The sequence below is a fragment of the Alnus glutinosa genome, chromosome 8 (assembly GCF_958979055.1).
Source record: "Alnus glutinosa chromosome 8, dhAlnGlut1.1, whole genome shotgun sequence".
Classification (NCBI taxonomy): domain Eukaryota; kingdom Viridiplantae; phylum Streptophyta; class Magnoliopsida; order Fagales; family Betulaceae; genus Alnus; species Alnus glutinosa.
This window is the reverse complement of record NC_084893.1, coordinates 14,915,769-14,935,191: the sequence shown is the minus strand read 5'-3', so window position 1 is coordinate 14,935,191 and position 19,423 is coordinate 14,915,769.

The window sequence follows — 19,423 nt, the reverse complement described above, 5'->3', positions numbered from 1 at the left end:
GAGACTCAGTATTCAGTAAATCCTCTTCTATTTTTCATTTTAATTTGAATTTTCTTCTTTTTCTACATCTTCATCATCTTCTTTTAACTAATCTAATTGTATTATGTTATTTTGACTAAGTTATAGATAAATAGAGTTAACTACTTTAGCTATCAACCTGTGGTTATGAGGCGCCCCCACACAAGCGCCCCCACACAAGCCATGCCTACATTGATAGATAGAGCGGAATTCGCTAAATTATTAGGCTTCTTACGTGCTGTTATTGTTTGGGTGTAGGCATTTGATTAGGTGAAAGAAAATGCCGTCCTATTCATGATGTTGATTTTTTATTTTATTTTCTGAGGCTAAAATGACGTTTTTAAGCACATTATGTTGATTGCTGATGTAATGGTTTAATTTTTTTTTCTTTTTCTGGTTACTTTTTTTTTTGGAACAAAACAAAACAGAAAATCAATTACTTATGCTCTGTTTGTTTCGACGTAAAATATTTTTCGTAGCAAAATATTTTCAACTCGGCGTTTGACTCGTACGAAAAAATATCAATGGCGAAAAATCAAGGGTGACGAGATTTAGTCACTGGCCTACAAGATTCTGGCCACTTTCACCATATTTCGACTACTATTGTTGGATTCCCGCGATGAAGGCCGAGATTCGGCGGCAATGGCCAGATTCCAGCGAAGGATTTCAACCATTTGTGCCGGATTCCGGCCAGTTTTGCCAGACGTCAGTGCCATATTCTGGCATCGGCCGGATTCCGGCTTGTTTTGCCGGAATTCAGTGGTGGTCGCCGGCATCAGAATCGGGCGATCAGATACCAAATTTCGGGGACCTTCGGTGGTAGATTTGGGCTACCAACAAACTCCAATGCCCGGCAGTGGCAGATTTCCATAAACGTGTTTGCAAGAATAAAGAGTTTAAATCTAGAAAACGATTCGTTTTGTTTTCCAAAAATTAAAGAGACTTTTACGGTCAAACTAAAAATAATTTTTGTTGATCATCATTTTCAGTTGCACCAAATATCAAAAAATACAGAAAATATTTTCCATAAAATATTTAACGCCCAAACAAATAAAGCATTATTTGTTTTTGTTAAGGAAAAAAATTCTGGCATCCAATTAAATTCACAGTTTTCACTTAACTTGTGCACAAACTCCTATCAACTTATAATAAGAATGGACTATATCTGTAGCGCCCCAGATTTTAAGACATAAAATATAACATCTTAAATAGAAATATAAGACCAAATAATAAGGCAAAATGATATATATGAAAATTTATGAGAATAAATACTCATTGGTTTTTAACCTCATTCTATGAATATTTATATGATTAACTATTCATTAAAAATTTGAGACACATTTATAGTTCTAATTAATTAAATAAGTTAATCAGACCTTAAACTATAGAAGGTCAGATTTAGGATCAAAACGCGAGGACGATCGATACCCAGCAATTGCTATCGATCGACTTGATGATCGAACACCACAAGCCAACGCTCATTCGACACATCACTCGACCGCCAGTTCCTGCCGATCATTGCCATAGTTCTGCAAAAACAAAATTACGCAGGTTAGTTTCCTTAAGTTAGAAATTAACTATTAGTTATAAGATATTATTCCTTGCGATGACTCATTGGACAACTTGCTACCCACGTTGAAGCCTCTCGGCCCTTGATCAATTTTTGAGTAATCTCACCCACTCAAGGTTTCTATAAATAAGAGATGTAGCCCCTTTGGTTTCACGCATCTCCTCTTCTCTCAATTCTCTCTGTTTCTCTCTCGTAGAACAGCAGCAGTCCATCTCCTTCTTTGTTTCATCTTTCCTTTAGAAGCAGCAGAAGCAATCTCTCTATGACTCTGTGGTTCTCTCGGTCATAGAAGAAAAAGAAACTCTCAAACTCTCTTTGTCTCTATCGGTTCGTTATAGGCAAAACAGGAAAGAAAGCATCCTCTTCCCCTTCTACTTCTTCTCAACCAGAATCGACAACCAAAATAGAACACCCTTTGTTCCCCTTTTATTCCAGCAAGCACAAAACTCTCTATTCTCCTCTCTTCAGTCACAGCAAGCAAGGTTTCTGCAGAGAAACTAGAAAAGTTCCTCTTCTTTCTCTATTCCTCCCTCTCAGCAGTACCAAAAACAAAGAAAAGAAAGGAAAGAAGAAAAGCCTCTTGCTCTCACTCACTCACTCAGTCTCTGTCCCGATTTGCAAAAGACAAAGAGAGAAAACACACTCTGCAATTCTCTCCTCTCTCTCGGCTAGATCCTGTTAGGCATTGGTGGGTTCTTTTCAAATATCTCATCTTGAGATAATTGGGTAAGTTTCCTAAAAGCTTTGGTTATTTGTTTTATGATTAGATTATCCAATGTTTAAATGTGGTGTTTAAGCAGGATTTTTAGAGTGGCGTATTTGATTAAATAAACACGTAGTTATAATGCCCGAATAAAATGGAGTATTTTATAAAAGTGCCGTTGCGCTACCCAAAGTTTTAAAAGGTTCTTATAAAAGCGTCTATAAAAGGATAAAATAAGGATTATTTATATTTGTGCTGTTGTGCCGTTCAATAATGTTTTAAAAATATTATTTATGTTCACGGAACCATACCTATTTTACACGAAATATAGTGACAGTTATGATGTCTACGCGATTTGATAATACATAATTGTTATATCAATATATATAGCCGTTATAATGCCCAATTTGTATTATAAATAATATAAAGCCGTTATGATGCCTGTTTTAAATTAGAAGTGTTTTTAAAACAATCATTGTAAGAATGCCGTAAAAATGCTCACAAGAAATATGTGGTAATATAATCGACCTATTTTATATACCGTTGTAATATCCAAACGACATTAGGAAATCATATTAAGTGGTTTAGAAGTCAAAAGTGATAAAAGTGTTAAAATAAGTTCTTAGTATTTTGTACAAACACACTATCACATGTATAAAACTGTATTGCAGTGAACACTTGTGTAAATATTTTCTAAAGCAGGAAAGAACTGTAAATATAAAATACTTACTGAGAATGATACTGATTTCTATAATATAATGTTTACAGGCTTATTGAATTGTATGTGTATAAATAAATCTTGCATATTATACTGTAAGTATAAATTACTTAATGAGAGTGATGCTAATTTCCATAATGTTTTATGTTTATAGATTTGTTGAATTGTATGTATGTGAATGGAACATTGCATTTTATGCATGTTGTTGTGATTAATGAATTGCTAAGTGAAAAGTCCCGGGGTTAAAGTCCCACTGCACCAATAAAAGCAAGACCGGAGGTTAGAGGCCCACGACACCAATAAAGGATAAGACTGGAGATGGTTAGAGGCTCATGGCACCAATGAATGATAATACCATATTATGAGTTAAAGTCCCACGGTATCTATAAATGATAAGACCGTATTATGAGTTAAAGTTTCGCGGAATTTATAAATGATAAGACCGTATTATAAGTTAAAGTCTCACGGTATCTATAAATAAGATTGTACATATAAAACTGTCATCATATCATTGCATTATGTATTTTTAAACAATGTATTCCGCTGAGAGATTTTCGTCTCTGATGTCGTAATGTCACGTGAAAATCGAAAATTTTCACTTACGCCTTGTTGTTAAAGGCAGGGGCATCACAATATCAGTTGCATGAGGTAAAACAATTATTAATAAAAAAAATTATTGGGAAAACTACATTTAAGCCCCCCAAACTACCCGCCGTCTTATAAGTAGTCCCCCTAAACTATCAGTTCTCGCACTGTGGCCCCCAAACTACCAAATAGTGCCAAAAAGACCATTTTTATCGAAATATTCCTATAATACCCTTGTCACGTGTCATATATTCAATAAAAAAAATTAAAAAATTAAAAAAATTCACAATATTAAAAAAAAAAATAGTTAAAAAAAATTGAAAAAAAAAATGAGGGGTGGCTCGCATGGCCGTTCTGGGGGTAGCTGAACCAACCCCATGGCCCTTGGGGGTGAATGGTCGAAACCACCCCCAATGGCCAAACCTTCAACTTTTTTATTTATTTATTTATTTATTTTTTAGTTTGGCCTTGTGGGGTGGCCGAACCACCCCTAAGGGCCATATGGGTAGTTCGGCCACCCCCAAACTGGCCGTAGCCACCCCCTCGGCCAAAACGGAGGGTACAAAATTTGTTCCAAAGGGGTGGCTCCTTCATATTTTTTATTTTTAAATTGTTTTAATTTTTATTATTTTTAAATTGAATATATGACATGTGGCAATGATATTATAGAAATATTTCGACAAAATGGGTCTTTTTGGCACTATTTGATAGTTTTTTTTTTATGGGGGGGGGGGGGGGGGATAGTGCGAGGATAGGTAGTTTGGAGCAGTCGTAGTGAACTCGTCTCTTCAGCGAAATCACTAACAGCAACCGATTTTGCTCAAAAACATGTCCGCAGCAAGCTCTCTACTGCTACAGTAAATCAGTCGATTGTCAGAAACCCTCGTCTCTTCAGCGGAGTCGATTTCTCTCGTCTCTTATTATTTTTCATTTCTATATTCAGTTCCCCGTGTCTTCCTTCAGCCTCAGCTCCTTCGCACCGGTTTTGCATCTACCGGAGATAGAAGAAGATCCATGGGAGAGGGAGATCGACGAGCTCGGGCTTCCCTATTCTTCCTTTAGCGGTGGTTTTGGAGGTTCGGTGCTTGATAGGTCTTGAATGTTGCACATTCAAGCCCCTTAATTTGCTATTGTTAAACTTTTAGCCTTACTGTAATTTAACATTTTTTCCTTGTTTTAGTATTTTCAGCATTTTTCGGTTGTTAAATGAAAAGAGACTAAAATTGCCCACAAGGAAATAAAGAAAAGAAGAATATGAAGTAAGTACAATTTTTTGTGCCTAAAAAATTGATGTGGTCATTTTGTACTTCAATAATAATAATACCACTCGCAATAGCACGAATCACTGTAGGATAGTGTCTATATTGAGGGTGCCGATCCACAGGGATTGTATTGGTTGTATCTATAAGTTTCAGTAAAATCAATTCTAATTTATCCCTAGAAAATGATGTTTTTGTGATTTTTGATTTATAAACTAACAACTAAAATTAAATGTTTGAAAATAAATTAGAGTTGAACTAAATGAAATAGAAAATAGGGAATTGATTTCACCACTAACCTTGTACCAATGGCTATCATGTTAACATGAGACATTCATTCTAGGCATGATATTACTTGTGTGTGTTTATCAGGCACACAACATAGTGTCAAGAAAATACCATCATCAACAAATAAGTGTAATCCATCTTTGACTAGTATGGATCGTCTACCTAAGTTAGGGTGTAGCGCGATCCGTCTGCCCTAAGCATGGATTATCAAATTTAGGGTTAAATACCTAATTGCCCCATGTGCTTTACAAACTTTATTTTTTGCCCCCTGAGTTTTCTTTTTTATCAAAGGTGGTATCTGTGGTATGGGAAAAGACGGAAATGGTACCTCCGTCTAATTTCTCATCCAAAACTAACTCCAGCCATGTTATCCTACAAGTGTCGGCGTACATGCACGACACCTATTCCCGTGCACACCTCAGTGTGAGAGAGACATCCACGTTAGCCTCTCTCCACTGCCACATCACTTAAGAAGGAATTTTCAAAAAAATGGCAAATTTTCAAAAAAAAAAAACAAAGAGTAAAAATATTTCTTTTCGATGCAGATAGTACCATTTTTCTTAACTTCCGATAATTTGTAGCCCTAAATCCTCAAAGTTCGTCTTTCTCCCCCAAATCTCCTTCGTTCCTTCTCGCCCTGTTCAATCTCCCCCCAAAGCTAGTTCCAGCATTTAGGCCGGATTTGTTGTCGGAGGTAGCTGAAGTAGATTTGCAGTTAGATTTTCCCGGAACCCACTCGGCCAACCTTCTCTGAACCCACTCGCGACAGAGTACCAGCAAAAGACAGATCGTATTTCTGAGACCCAAATGTGATATTTCATGATGCTTTGTGTGTACTTTCTTTGTGATATGCAGAAACCCAAAAAGCTTTATATACATCTTTTGTGTTGGGGTTGGTTGTTAGGTAAAGTAATTTATATATATATATATATATATATATATATATATATATATATATATATATATATATATATATATATATATATATATGAGTTTGGTTTTGTGGCCAAAGCATCAAGTGTCGAGCTTTATGTAGGGTCCCCAACGCACTGTGTTTTGTGTGTTTTTGTCGGTTGTAGCTTTTGACATTTTTTGTCATGTTCTTGTCTGAAGGTTGTTGGGAACGATGTGTAAAGAATTGGGTCTGAGCTTCAAATTTTTAGGTCTTCCAACTTCCAAAAAGTTGAATGTAGTTGAGTGAGAGACTCTAAAAGGTCCCCACTCGTTGATGCTAGTTCTGACAATGTACCTATAGTAGGTTTAACATTTTGTTTCTTAAAAGGTCTTGAATTCGTATGTCATATGGTCCCAATACACTGTGTTAGATTAGAATAAAAGGTAATAAAATGTCTTGAATTCGTATGTCATATGGTCCCCAAAACAATGTGTTAGATTAGCATCCCAATCTTGCCATTACTTTACACTTAAGATTAAAATAAAAAGAGTATATATATCACATGTTATTATTGGTTGACAAAGGCTATTTAGGACAAATCTCATTCCAATCTGGCTTTTTTTCTTTTGGAACAGAGGAGGCACTCTATTGTTTTTATGAATGAAAATGATTGCAAATTTGCAAGTTTATGCTTTATTACTTTTAGTTTAGTTATTTAATTTTATCAATATTTCTGAAAGGGAAGTAAATAATGAGAAGTGATTAGTGAGGAATGACTAATGTTTTGGTTAATAGGTCCAATTTGTTAGAGTTAAGTGCCCAAGAATACAAATTCTATTAAGTGGATGCTCATCCACACATTCAATACGAAGTAGCACCTGTTAAATAATGGATACCAAATGTAATGTGTAATATGGTGTGCTAATTTGTTGCCTGGTATTGCAATTGGAATATGCTCATTAACTTTCAACTTTTTGATAATTGGGAGACTACAATTTTTCAAACATTGAAACTTGTTAAGACATTGTTAAATTACTGCCGAATGAACTGTTAATGTATTTCTCTCCTTGTCCTTGTCCTAGATTGTATTTACTGTATAAAAGTGTGCTAATTACTTGTTAACTTAGTGCTACTTCAATTCTTCATAACATAATTTTTGTACTTTGTGCAGAAATGGATCAGTGTTTGATCTAATCATTTATCATCATGGGTCCCTGTCTGGATATAGGATGGAGTATATAGGAGGAGACATTATGGAAATTCAACAACTGGATGCAGACAAGTTTGCCAGTTGGGACATTACAAATGTACTAGAAGAGTACTTGGGGTATCGATACAATGACATACTGGCAATGTACTACAAAGTATGACGATCAAAGCAACGAAGATATACACGGTCTGAATTCAAACAAAGATTTTGAGAATATGATAAATGGGATCATAAATGGTCTCAGGAAGAGGTTGCATGTGTTTATAGATCATGAAGAGGAGGAACCGGTTGAACCGGTCTTGATTGAAGTGGTGGCCCCAATGTTGCTTCTCTCTCAGACTCCTCCAGAGGTGGAGATTCAATATTCCGAGGATGATGTGCCAAATCACAGTTCACAGCCAGCGGAGTAGCTTGATGTACAACCATCACAGCAGCCTGCCTGGAAGTCTGTTCAGAAGTTTGCCCGTGAACCTCGGAGGCAGTTAGTCTGGTAGCCTCGATAGTAGCCACAACAGCAGCCTTAAGATGAGGATGATGATGAGTACCTTGAGTTGAGTGACTTTGAAGTCACTGATGGAGAAGGAGAAGAAGAAGACATCTTCACTGAAAGTGAAGAAAATGTTTTACGCCAGGCGAGGGAAGAATGCAAATGGTACTAGTCATGGGATAAAGCATCTACATCAAAGGAGGGATGTGATGTAATAAATGACCCAGATGACATGTCCTCAAATAGTGAGACATTTGGCAGTATGGGCAGTGAGGAGGATGATGAAGGAGAACATCATTCGAGAAGAGTGAGGAGGTATCCCGAGTGGAAGCCGAAGTGGGACCTTAAAGAAATATTGCAATTATCAGTAGGGTTGAAGTTCAGCAACCCTACTGAGTTCAAAAAAACCTTACAAGTGTTTGCAGTGCAAAATTCATTTGACTACAAATACTAGCACAATGAGAAGACGCGGGTCTCCGCAGTCTGCAAGAAAAATTGTCCATGGAGAATACACGCTTGCTGATCCAACTGCAAATCATTCTTCCAGATCAAAACCTTCCACTCAGATCATAATTGTGGCAGCCATTACCACAACAAGCGAGCAACAATACCTTGGGCTGCTAATAGATATATAGACAGTTTTCGGGACCAGAGAGACTTGAAACCGAAAGCTCTGAGGGAGATGATCAGGAGGGATTACCATGTTGAGATGAAATTGTTGAGCTGCCATCGTGCAAAAAGAATGGCATTAGAGCTCTTAGATGGTATAGCTGGTGAGCAGTACAGGCACACTAGGGAACACACCAATGCATTACTGCATTGGAATCAGGGTTCTTCAGCGTACATTCAGCGGGATGGAGTGTTCTTCTAGCGGATGTATGTCTCGTTGGCTGCCTGCAAGCAAAGCTTCTTGGCTGGTTGTAGGCCGATGATCTGTGTAGATATTTTAACATGTCTCTACTGAATATTATCAAACATGGGTTGATTCAGGTTTTAGAGGAACTGATGTCTGGCTTGGAGCACAGATACTGTGTCAAGCACTTGCATGCTAACGTGAAGGGGAAAGGCTTTAAGGGGAAGGAGTACAAGGATGCTCTTTGGGGTGCAGCCAGGGCACCCAACGAGATACAATTCAAGTATTACCTTGAGGTAATAAAAGGAATGGACCAGTGTGCATACAACTACCTTGAGAAGTGTTAGTATTTTATATTTACAACATTTTGGTTGACAAAAACACTTTATGTAGCGGTTGCTTTTTAATAGGATTATCGGTTCTATTCAGAGTCTTCAAATAATATGGATAGTGTCTTATTTCATGCCATGTAGGTCACAAGTTTCTAAGAAGATGTCCATGAAGATTCCATGCAATTTTCAAGTCAGAACAGTCAGTTCCTGTGCAACCATCTGGACGTGCTTTGAACCTCCGGACGTCAGGGCAACACCGTCCAGACGCTAGGTCAAGCTATTCAAAATCTGAGTAGAAATTGGATTTCATGTTTAGACACGGATTGGGAAACAGCAACCGTTCGGGCTGAAGGGCAACACCATCCAGATGCTTTTTCATGTTTCTAGGAAGATTTCTGCACACGTCTCAGTGTTTTTATCATAACTCTCTGCTCTAGTATCGGATTGAGACGAAATTGGTGTCGTTGGAAAGCTAAGAAAAAAATCCTACAACTTGAATATCCAGATGGTAAATAGAAATATACGGGCAGCCCACCATCTGGACGGAAAGAGAGTAGCGTCTGAACAGCTGCCAGATATTTGAGAAATTTGGGAATTCCTTTTCAGACACGGAAACAGTTGACCGTCCGGACGCCCTTTGCTTGCCGTCCAGACGTCGCCCAGAGGACTTTGATTTTGAGTAGAATTGGGTTTTCTGAAGCCTATAAATAAAGGCATCTAGGCATGTGTTTTGTACAGAATTTGGTATTGAATTCTCTTAGCTTTGAGAGGGTGTTTAGGGAGAATTGAAGATCCGCTAGCTCTCAAGCCGTTTCCGGTGTGTGCTCCTTGTTCGTGTAAAGTCTATCTTAGGGGTCGGCCTTAAGGTAAAGGATTCCATCAGAGACCCCTTCAAGTAGGAGACTTAGTTGGGAAGCGTTCACGATGGGCTTTGTGTTATAGTTAAAAGTGTGACTACTGCAACAGGTTTTGTGAGTACGAGTGCTTTGTAATTTGCTTTGTTTTTGGATATTGGATTTCCTGGGTTTGGCTGCTTCGGAGTGATTTTTCTCTTCCCAGAGTTTTCACTTTGTCAACAAATATCTTGTCTATTTTATTTTTCCGCATTTAAGATATTTTGTTGCACACAAACACACACTTGGTTGTTAGAAGTCATTATTTTATTTTTCAATTGGTATCAAAGCGGGTGCACTTGTGTTTGGATTTATTTCCTAAGTGTGATCCATGACTTCTTCTAACATAAATCTTCCTGAGTTCTCTGAAGATGATTTTTATGATTTCTCTAAAGATACTCTTTTGATAAGTAAACTCTTTAAGAAATCTAATAAAGAACTCAAGAAGATTAAGCAAGAAAAAGAGTCTTTGATTTTACAATTATCTGAATCACATGTTTTAATTGACTCTTTGAAATCTGAGAATACCATGCTTTTTGATATTGTTGATGCACTAGAGAATAAATTAAAAGAATTAGAGGATCTCTTGAAAAAATTCTCTAGTAATAATTTGAAAAGCATGCTTTGTATTCATACAGATATTTCTAACAAGCTTGATTAAGTACTTCTACTTCACATGCTTCTGATTCTGAATTAGATTCTATTTGATATTAAGTCTGTGATAAAAGATATAGCTTGTTTAGATAATTCTTGCTTAACTAATCATGTGGTGCCTAACTCCAAGGAATCAAGAATACAAGGTAAGTTTATTCCTAAGTGTCATAATTGTGGGAAGATTGGTCATATTAGGCCAAATTGTTATTTGTTGAAATCCCACAGGCCTTGGATTAAGTACGATGCTCTGAGGAAAAGTGAAGTTGAAGATTTTTCCTCATCAAAATATGTCCCTCCGCATAGGAGACATATAAAAGGTAAGGGCAATATTGTTTGTAAGAATGCTAACCATATTTCTACAGAGAAAGTCAAGCAGCATTCCAACAAAAGAAGCCTGCCCACCTGTCATCACTGTGGCATCACTGGTCACATCCGACCCAAATGTCCACATATTCTGGCTTAGAAGTCGAAGGTTCAGAGCTGCCAACAAGAGCTACATCAGGCACTCTACCCCCGACTACATTCCAGGCATCACGGCATCAGCAGCGACAGCTGAAGTTGGTTCTTGCCAATCAGGGTGGCAAATCAAAGAAGAACAAATCAAGGCGCTACAAGAGAAAGCTGCAGAAGCCCATTAGCAACCATGGCTATGAAGGGTTGCTGAGCCTAATGTAATGAATGCTAAGAAGAATGGACAACATGAACAAGACCTGCAAACCACCACCACAGGTCAAGTAGGTATGGGTCAGGAATGATGAGACCATTCACCCCTTGAGGGGGAGTGGACTCACCTAGTAGAGGTGAAGTCTTACCATGGCAAGGATTTTGGTTCCTAAATCCTAGTGCATGTTAGGTATGTTTTGCATTGCATAGTTTATCATGTCATATACTATTCGTGCCTTGCATTCTATTTGAGGAACCATTTATTCTATCTCCATATTTTCTCATGTTGTCTTGAGAAACTTCTGCAGATATTTTTTTTTTTTGGGATAACAGTTAAAGTACGTCGGGTGGCTGCTTTACTGTCTTGGTATTTTTAAACCATTCTCCCTGATGACAGGTTTGATTTTACCTTACATACTGGGACTAGATGTTATTTCCTTTTCCATAAACATGTCCTTGTTGTTTTTCTATTTTATTGTTTTCAACAAAAAAAAAAATATATATTGGGGGAGAGGATGCATAATTTTTATTTTTTTTTAGAGTTGCTTTTTAGATATTGTATATGTTTTTGCCTGATATTTCAGTTCATTGTGCATTAATTGAGTATGCTTATATATGATTGAGAGTTTATGTTTGATATCTGCTAAGTTTTCCTGTGCATCTTAATGCTAAATAGTTGCTTTTCTCATGCGATGAAAAATTGTGTACTATCCAAATCTCCCCTAAGGTACATTTTTTCTCTCTGACTTTTAGCTTCTGGAAATTCTAATGAGAGAGATTTTTTTTGTTAAGATGGTCAAATTGACCAACTCGCTAGTTGAACCTAGAACCCATAAATTCTAGCATTCTTTCTAGGTTGCAGCACCAAGTGATAAAAAGCATTCAAAACTGAATAAATATGGATAAATAAAAAGATCCACTGCTTTTGTGCTATAAATCTGTTCTTGAACTTGTCCCTATAGAAACAGTCAGTGACCAAATCATTGCGGAAATAGACGGTCACTAAATGACGAAGTAAAAGAAAAGTGCTGCATCTTATAGGGAGTGTATCAGATGAGGGTGGTTAGGCCCTAGTAAAATAAGGTTTGACTTTTGATTGATCTATCATTGATTTTCTCTCTTATTTAGAAAATTCGGTTGCTTTAAGTCATATCAGTGGACTTCATGCCTTATTGAGAAAGCTTTCACACACACACGCATTGTATGAGTTAAGTTTACTATTGAAAAATTTCTATCTGTAGGGAAATTTTTGTGGTTATTGACTTTTAACCCTCAATTATATCTTGGTATATTTTTGAAATGCTATTTGACTGTTTTATCAGTTATTTATAAATGTGTGTTCTAAAGCTAACGTTAGGAAATTTTTTTCTGCATATTTCCCTCTATTTTTTAGCTTCTAGTGTGAAGCGTCTGGATGGACATGTTCTTGCGTCCGGACGTACTCGGCTCTGTTGATCTCTTATTTGACAGCATGCCGTCCGGACGAATATGTACCACATCCGGAAGCGAGCCTTTTGCTTTCTCTGCCAAACACACACTACTTTTTGCCTGTTCTATCATGTTGTGTTGTGTGTATTTTCTCTCGGACTGATCCTGAGATTTTGGCATTCTCTGCACATTTTTTCTCATTCCCAGGTATTTCCTTTGACTTTCCTTATTCTCTTAAGCTTTGGTTCTTTTTAGAATATTGGAATCTTTAATTGATTATGATTTGAGAGATAGTGCATGAATATCTTTTTCTGTCTTTATGCTGGATGGATATTACTAATATGTGTCTTTTGGATTGCTATATCTACTTTTGTATTTCTTTATGCATCATATACCACATTTTTTTTGAAACTAACAGGATCTATTATTTCCTTATGGTGTTATTTTTGGATATATTTATGTTTCAATCTTTTTAGGAATATGTAGTCCAGTGGCTTTAGCATAGTGTCAGACAAAGGGCTCTTTGGAAAACTGACTAATTTTGAAGTAGTATGTTCATATTTCCAAAGGCCTCAAATTTTAGATGAGCTCATTCCCCCTGCTCATACAGAGTCTTCCGTAACCTTTTCGTCTAGATCTACACCAGCTAGAGATTCAGTGGTGAATCTTCTTTATCATCTTGCAGACCACTTGTCTAGAGAATTTCTTTTTGCGGATGATCAGTTTCGGACTAGAAGACTCAAGTGACTGAAAATTTTCAGTCTATGGTTTCTCGGCTTCAGGAGCAAGAAGTCGAAGTGGCTCAAATTCAGGAAATGTGATATCTTGAGGTTTTGGTTTTCTCTTATGTTGATTTGAGCTTTTGATGAGACACTTTACTATTATTCTTGTTGTTTTGAATTTTAGTAATTATGTTTTTCTCTTATACTCTGTTTACCCTTTGTCCTTTTGAGACAAAAATGGGGAAGTATTTTTATTTTGGACCAAGAATATATTTCCAAACCGGTGAAGTGTTTTTTGTCTCAGAATGACCAAAGGAGGAGTTTGTTAGTATTTTATATTGGCAACATTCTGGTTGACAAAAACACTTTATGTAACGGTTGCTTTTTAATAGGATTATCAATTCTATTCAGAGTCTTCAAGTAATATGGACAATGTCTCATTTCATGCCATGTGTATGGTCACAAGTTTCTAAGAAGATGTCCATGAAGATTCCATGTAATTTTAAAGTCAGAATAGCCGGTTCCTATGCAACCATCCGGACGGGCCTTTGAAGGCTTCCAGACGCTCCACAGTGTCTAGAAGCTTCAGTTTCAGCATTGAAGAAGCCCCGCAGGGCAACATTGTCCGGACGCTAGGTCAAGCCATTCAGAATCCGAGTAGAAATTGGATTTCATGTTTAGACACGGATCGGGAAACAGCAACCGTTCGGACGGAAGAGCAACAACGTCCGGACGCTTTTTAGGTTTCCAGGAAGATTTCTGCACATGTCTCAGTGTTTTTATCATAACTCTCTGCTCGAGTATCGGATTGAGACGAAATTAGTGTCGTTGCAAAGCTAAGAAAAAATCCTACAACTTGAATATCCAGATGGTAAATAGAAATGTCCGGACGGCCCACCTTACGGACGGAAAGAGAGTAGCGTCCGAACGGCCGCCAGAAATTCGAGAAATTTTGGAATTCCTTTTCAGACATTGAAACAATTGACCGTCCAGACGCCCTTTGCTTGCCGTCCGGACGTCACCCAGAGGACTCCGATTTTGAGTAGAATTGGGTTTTCTGAAGCCTATAAATAGAGGCATCTAGGCATGTGTCTTGTACATAATTTGGTATTGAATTCTCTTAGCTTTGAGAGGGTGTTTAGGGAGAATTGAAGATCCGCTAGCTCTCAATCCGTTGCTGGTGTGTGCTCCTTGTTCGTGTGAAGTCTATCTTGGGGGTCGGCCTTAAGGTAAATGATTCCATCAGAGACCCCTTCAAGTAGGAGACTTGGTTGGGAAGCATTTATGATGGGCTTCATGTTATAGTTAAAGGTATGACTACTGCAATAGGTTTTGTGAGTATTAGTGCTTTATAACTTGCTTTGTTTTTGGATAGTGGATTTCCTGGGTTTGGCTGCCCCGGAGTAGTTTTTCTCTTAACAGAGTTTCCATTTCGTCAACAAATATCTTGTCTCTTTTATTTTTTCGCATTTAAGATATTTTGTTACACACAAACACACACTTGGTTGTTAGAAGTCATTATTTTATTTTTCAAGAAGGTTGACCCTAAGATGTGGTCATGCCATGCTTTCAAAACGAGTAGCTGCAATGACATATTGCTGAACAACATTGCGGAGAGCTTCAATGCATGGGTGATGGAAGTGAGGAACCAACCAATTCTCTCTTGTTTGGAGACAATATGGAGGCAGCTGATGAATCGGTTTGATAAGAAAAGGGCAAGAGCAGCAAATGCAACTAATATAATGTGCCCTAAGATCATGAAAAAGCTGGAGCGAAATAAGGAGGAGGCTGATGATTACATATGTCACTGGAGTAATAACCTCCAATTTGAGATTGACTACTGCCATGAGCCCAAGAGGATCGTTGACCTTGAAGCAAAAACTTGTGGATGTGGCCGGTGGCAGCTGAACGGTGTTCCCTGCGCTCATGCAATTTGTGCAATATACAGAAACAGGCGATACTCTGAAGAGTACATCAGCAAATGGTACTTAATGGACACATATAGATTGTCATATGCCCTTAGTATTCGTCCAATGTCTGGACCCAGTGACCGGCCCTTTGATCGCGATGTAGACCCTATAGAGTCACCGATTCCAAAGCCACGACCTGTAGGGCAAAAAAGCTCAGGAGAAGAGGCATTGATGAGACGGAGCCAGATGAAAGTGTTAAAGTCACTCGAAAGGGCTACGATGTATGTTGTGAAAATTGTGGTAAAAAAGGTCATAATGCTAAAAGTTGCAGCCAACCTGAAAATCCAAACACGTAGAAGTATCCCAAAAGGGTTAGGAAGCCGAAGCCGAAGCCAACAACTGTGAGTTATAATATAATTTTTTATTTTTATTTTTTATTTTTTAACTTTACGAAATAACCATAAATTAATTTATAATTGAATGTTATGCATTTTCTATGTCTCAGGGAGGACCCTCGGAAACAGTATCTACCCCTGGAAACACTGCCCCTAGAAACACTGTTAGTCAACCATCTACAAGTCAACCATCAGGCAACCCTCAAACTACAGGTCAACCATCTGGCAACCCTTAGACTACATCTTAACCCATCAGGAATAGAGAAAGGCGGGTCTCTGACCTATATTGGAGGTTGGCACAGGTGAGCTTCCCATAAAGTTTGTGTAGATTTTCCTTTAAGGACAAAATATTAATTTGTTACTTATTACTTATTACTTACAGCTTCAGGAACAAAATTGAAACCCAGTGCAAGGAGGATCGCAGCAGGATTAGAAAACTGATTGTGTCTTTGACATTTGGTCTATTAGTGGTGTATGTAAATTTTGAGATCTAGACATTGAATGTGAATGATTGTGAAGTTGTGAAAGATGTGGATATGTAGAGTAGTGCACAAGTTGGTTATTTTCTGAACAGGTTTAAGTGTAACAGGTTGAGTGTATGCAACAAGTTGATCATTTTTTGAACAGTTTTAATTGTAACAAGTTATTATTGGTTTTGGTCATTCAAAGTGGTGAATGTAAATTTTGTGAATCTAGACATTGAATGTGAATGAATGTGAAGTTATGAACCAGTTGGGCAGGTTATTATTGGTTTTGGTCATTCAAAGTGGTTTATGTACATTTTGAGATGTAGACATTGAATGTGAATGAATGTGAAGTTGTGAAACATGTGGACATGTTATTATTGTTTTTGGTCATTTTTTGAATCAAGATTGATTGTGTTTTGTTCACTTTTTTGTTTACAGAATGAATTGTTTCATTAGGTTGGTTTTTGATTGTTCAGTAGTTGCTCGGGAGAAACAGTCGTGCAGGACCTGTGTGATGACACAAAAATATGCGTCGGCCTTATCTGCTTCAGTTCCTAAGGTTGATTTGGGGAGATTCATCAGGCCGGAGCTGGTTAGGGTTAGGGGTCAGGGTTTTTAGACATTTGGAGAAATAGGGGAGGAGGAAGACGACTTGTTCAGTTTTTAAATTTCCCTCTTTTTGAAATAATAGTATGTGATTATGTGGATTTTCATAAGCACGTAAGATGTCTAAGGTGTGCACGGGGACAGGTGTCGCGCATATACCCCGACACCTGTAGGATGACATGGCTGAATGTTAGTTTTGGACGGGAAATTAGAAGGAGTTATCATTTCCATCTTTTTCCATACCACAAGTACCACTTATGATAAAAAAGAAAACTCAGGGGCCAAAAAATAAAGTTTGCAAACCACAGGGGTGTATAGGGTATTTAACTCTCAAATTTATTAACTTAGTTACAAACAAACAATGATTAAGTATAGCTCATCTTAGGATTAGTACAAATCATCTACCTAAATTACACTAATCTAAGGTGTATCATGACTTGTCTATCCTAGGCATGAACGATCAAAACCTTTTGTTGCATGTTCAAATAATACCATTGCATAACAATTATATTCACCATCTTTTGAACAATAAATATAATTTGAGTACAATCAAAATAAAAGGCTTTCTCATAGACAAGATAAACATTTCATCATGATTGCATTTAACTTTAAAAGCAATTACAAAAATGTAATTCTTATAGTTACACAATCATCAATGCCCAAAATAAAATATCTCAAAGACCAAATATAATTAAGTCATTGATATTTGGATAGGATTTATCAAAACCTGAGGGAAAGCTTAGCCACTCTTGGAGGTCCTTGAATCACTTGATGTTGTTGAAGTGCAATCCATCCACGAGCTGCTTCACCAAAAATCTAGAAATAAAATTGTACTGGAGCTCCCCCTTTCATGTTCTGTCTCTATTCTAACAAGAAATAAAAACTAACCTAAACTAAAACTATTCCTAAGCTAACCTACGGGCTAATTGAGGAGAAAAAAAAAAACCAAATGGACGTTAAGTCCCTTAAGGCCATCTCCAGCAGATAAAGTTAAAGTAGCTACTCAAAAACTACAAATATTTATTTTTGCTACTCCAACAGTTAAAAACACTCCAATAATACTCTTTATTCTACTATTCATTTCCTTAAAATATTATTTTCCAATCTTTTTTTATTGTTTTATTTTCTTTCTCTCTCTTCTGTCCCCATCCCCAACAACCGGCCAACCCCATCAAACCCACAACCAAACCAGTGAAACCACGCTTGCCCACCCACACCCAAGACCCATAACCGGTCGATCGTGGTTGGTGCAATCAATGGTCTCTTGTCGGTGGTGCGATTACGAGCCAGAAAGCGAGCTGGTGAGTCCCCTCCACTGTCCCATTCGCGCCGATCGACTTGTCGACAGTGCCGAGGAAGCTGGAGAACGATCAGAACGCCTCGTCGGGGGGAGAGGGTGAGGCTGAGAAAGCTCGGAGGTGAGTCTGGGGCGATACTAGCGGTGGAGATGGCAGAGGCAGCGGATGGTCTACCCTGTCGCCGCCATCGGAATTGCAACCTGAAAAGCCAGAGGAGCCGCCGAAATCCTTGCTGGTACACGGTGAATTCTGCGAGAAGACCTCGTCGAAGCTATTGGCCTTTTCCTTGTCCACTGTTCGTTGGGGATAACAGAGGGAGACCGATGGAGAGGGACAGAGGGACGATTCGGACGAAGAGGGAGAGGGGGGAGAGAGAAAATATTAATAAAAAATTTTGACTTGTGTGAATAGTTAATAGGCAACTCTGCCTTGGAGAGGAGAAAATAGCAAAAATAGTCAAATTTAACCATTTCAGCTAAAGTAACAACTATGCTGGAGATGGCCTTGTATAGCCAAGCCCCAGCTGAGATTTCCTTGGTAGGAAGAGAGGAATAATCTGACGTCCAATTCCGCACTCCAAAGTCCCAGCTGCATTTTATTCCCACATTTTTCCTCATTTTCAGACCTGCATTTAGCAGCTACGAAATCCGACGCTAGCTTCTTCACGTGACCTTGGCTGCTTTGCCGCAAAGACAAGGAGAAAAGTATACTTTGTGGGCTGCAAGTTGCTTCTCATTATTATTTTTCTTGATTCACGTTGCTACAGCCTACAAGCCTAAAGAAAGAAGGAGAGACCCACGTGATATGTTCTTACTTTCTGCTTGCCTACTGCAAGTTTGCAAGAGACCTTTGCAAGGCTTCATTCCTTACTTGTAGGTCCCACGTGATTTATGAGACAACTTGTTGCTACCACTTTTATTTTTCTTAATTTCTTCATGTCGTCCTTTTTTTTTTTTTTTTCCTTGTTTCATCCAGCAACTTCAACTACTTCGAAGCTCCACTTTTTCTTGGCACAAAGAATTGGACTTACGTCATATTCTTCTTTTCTTTATTTTCTTGTGGGCAATTTTAGTTTTTTTTTTTTCATTTAACAACCTAAAAATGCTGAAAACACTAAAACAAAGCAAAAATGTTAAACTACACTAAGGCTAAAGGTTTAATAATAGTAAATTAAAGGGCTTGAATGTGTAACATTCAAGACCTATCAGTGTTGGAGGTGGTGGTGGGCCGATGGCGACTCAAAACCCATGAAGGTTCAGGATCTTTTGAGCTGGTTCGGTTCGATCCGTGTGTTTTTGTTGGTGCGGTGTAGCTGGCAGGTTGGTTGTTTTTCAAGTTCTTTTAGATTGGGTTTTGGAGGTTATGGTTGGATTCGCATGGATTGTGTGTAATAGCTATGATATTCATGGAAGATTGGGAAGAAGAAATGAAAAAGCTTTGATTTTTGTAAATGATTTAGGGATTTTATT